Here is a 3,329-nt window from a genome sequence, read left to right on the forward strand (position 1 = left end):
ATGGTTTCACAAACATTAAACTGCTGGCCAGTTTCTCAAAATCACTTGTCATAAAAGTCATTTTTGATACCTCTTGTTGCTTTACTTTGGAGGTTCTTTTCCTTTGTTTTACTTGTGTAATATTGTCCACAAAGCAGTGTCACTGTTTGTGCCATTTCTCATTTTGTTTGTCTCCACCTTCCCTGTGACCACAGACTGTGTCAATGAGGGGCTGCACTCCTGGTGGCTTTAAAGGAACCCAAGGATCTGGCAGGCAAGTTTTCTGCAGAGATCCCCCTTTGGTTCTCTTCTCTGGATGAGAGCTGGGGGCAGATCAGTGCTGGCACAGCAGCTGTGCCCAGGAGCAGCAGCCCTTGGTGTTGGCAGCGCTGCTCCCGTGGCCCTGCCCCGCTGCCCTCCTGGCCCTGGTGTTGCTGTAGGGCCGGAGTGCTCTCGGCGCCGGGCACAGGGCTGGGGCTGGCAGTGCCGGGGCTGCAGCAGGGACAGGCCATGGGCTCCGCTGGGGCAGCGCTGACGCCTCAGGGCAGGGCCTCGCTGCTCCAGGCTCCTTGCCCAGGCTCTCTCCAGAACACGCCCAGGCCCAATGCTGTGCACGGAAAAGCCCCGTGAGCAGCCCCAGGGTGGCCGTGGGCAGGCTGGGGGCAAACAGCCCGGCTGGGGCTCTGCAGGGTCCCTGGGGGAGACGGGAAGGAGCAGCAGAGCAGGGGCTGATCCATCCCCACTGTGCTGGACACCCCCGGGCAGCGTCCCAGAGCGTCCTCATGCACCTGCCAACAACATCCCCCCTCTGCAGCCCTGGCCTCTCCCCCAGCTCACACGGGGGCCGCATCCTTGCAGGCACAGACACGGCAGCTCTGGCTCAGGAGCCCCTGTTTGCAGTGCCCAGAGCAGGCCTGAGCACCCCCATGGTGTTGGTGTGGGGAGATGAACCTGAGGGAGCACAAATGCCATCAGCCCCTGGGGCCAGGAAGGGCTGGGGGACAGGAGGGAAACCACTCAGTTCTGTCGTGGCCTCTGAAGTCAGCCAGAAAGTTTGTTCCCATCAGCTGGGAGTTTCCTGTGCCACTGCTGACTTATTAAAATATGGATATTGATCTACTATCAATACCCAACTGTGACAGACAGAAGACTCTCTAACAGTTTAGAGTTAGAAAGTATATGTTTAATGCAACGCCAGGCAGTTGTGTGCGATCACTCCCTAAAATGCACTGCCAAGTTACAAAATCTCTTTCTTTTCAAAAGTGTTGAATATCCAAAATACTAATACATATTTATAGCACTAAAACCTCCCATTCTCTGCTTCATATTATAATTAGCAAAAAAGCTATTAAGCGTGTGTAGTTTGTTCTTTGAATTGGGTCAGTGGTCCTTTATATGGGGAGGGGGCGTAAAAAAAGGAAGTAAGTGGAGTCTTCCTCATTGTAAACTTTCAACCTTTTCAATGGATATCAAGATAAATGATAACTGGTCAAACTCCTGTTTCCTTTCTCCATGACTGTTGAATGGGTTTTAGGATGCTCGAGGATTTACAATTGTCTGTGTTCCTAAATCTATTTATCAGTTTCTTCTGTTTCTCATTATAAACACAGCTAAACAAACACAAAAATGACAAGCAATTAGTTATTTAGATCCAGGATCGTTATCCTTGATCGCAATCCTTTCATCTAACCATTAACTTCTAATTCTTTCCAGCACTGCTTATCTATCTACCTACTTGAACTAATTCTGGCAAAGCTTATCTTTAGCTAAAACATGAACTTTTCTCAAATCCTTACCTCCTTTGAAATTCATCTCTCAGCTCTCCCTTGATTTCCCCGTGGTCTGTTGCAATTCATTGGGAGATCTTTTTTCCTAGAGTTACGGAGAAATATTTCAAAGGGCTTCTAATAAACGCACATTCCTATTTTCAAGGGTGTATTTTTCTCTTGAGAGCAGAGGTGATTGCAGCATTCCGTGACTCATATTGACCCAGGGACTCTCCTAAGCAGGCAGGTCTGGCCTGCTCAGAGAAGCTGTGCCTTGAGCTCTGACCCAGTGGACAACCTTGCTCCACATTCCCCAACTCCATCCTGCCTCTCCTCGCTCACGTGGGACCTGCTTTGCTCGGAGAACTGGGTGCACTCAGGCAACGAGGGGTTTCCTTTCTTTTATTTTAGCAATCTAAAACCCCTGAGCTTCCCCACTGAAAACAGACAATCTCCTTGTAATGGATACATAGTATTAAATTCGTGGATTAAAATTGTGTGTATTAAAACTTTGCAGTGGAATGTAAAAAACCCCTGAATTCCTGGAAAGAGTTCCAGGGCATCTCTTCACATACCACAGTCTTTTCACACTCCAAAGGTGTTACCTCGACATCTGCCAGAGAGGTAACCGGGAAACGGCCCATTAAGCATGGGCTGACCACATCTTCACAGCTCATCAGGAGATCCGATACCAATCTGGGCAGAAACCTTCTGACAGAAGATTCGGAGACTTTTCATTCAGACGTCTTCTCAATTTCTCAGGAAACTCTTTCAGATATCCCTTGCGGACACCAGACATTTCAATGATTATGTTATGTACATGATGTCATGTTCTTCCGGTTCTTTGTTACCGTCTTGTTTTCGCCTCAGGGTAGAAAAATGGTATAAAACACCTCCCCTGAGACCCCGAATTTGTGGGCAGTACTCCGGAGAAGCACCCTTTGCTGCTCCCGGGTTGTCCACCCAACATTCGACCGATGTTGTCCTGATTTATCGTGGCGTTTCCCGAAATTGCTTTTCAAATTTGTTAAATAAATCTTTGATTTTGGAAATTGGCTCTGATCATTTATAACATCCTCAGGTGTGTGCCAAGCCCAAGGTGCCACCAAGGAAGTTCCCCTTTCCCAAGGCAGAACTATGCAAGGAATGTTTTAGACACACAGGAAGTTCTAAAATAAACACAAATCCAGAGCCTGGGCTCTCTCACTGTTCCCGGCTCCTGCACAGTCCCTCTCTCAGTCCCTTGGCCCCCCGGAATCCCCTCTGGGGCTCAGAGAACAGCCGGCAATGGAAGCTTGCCCTGAAAAGGCACCATTGTGGTGCTCCCCAGCCAGGCCAGAAATGGAACTTTGTTCCTTTAGCCTGGGTGCAGAGACCCCCCGGGGCCTTTTCTGCACAGAGTTCCAGCCCCCAGCGTTTGCTGAAGGCGCTCTCTGCACATGTCACACTGCCAGGGCCCTGTCCTTGCTGTCACCTGCTGTGGCTGGGCCCAAAGAGAGCTCCTGCGCTTGCATTTCCAGCTGCCGTGCAACCAAAGCTGAGGGATCTGGAGCTGCCTGAATGCAAAAACTGAAATACGAGCTT

This window comes from Chamaea fasciata, unplaced genomic scaffold (assembly GCF_029207755.1).
Source record: "Chamaea fasciata isolate MVZ Bird 193981 ecotype frontalis unplaced genomic scaffold, bChaFas1.0.hap1 SCAF_38, whole genome shotgun sequence".
In the NCBI taxonomy this organism is placed as follows: Eukaryota; Metazoa; Chordata; class Aves; order Passeriformes; family Sylviidae; genus Chamaea; species Chamaea fasciata.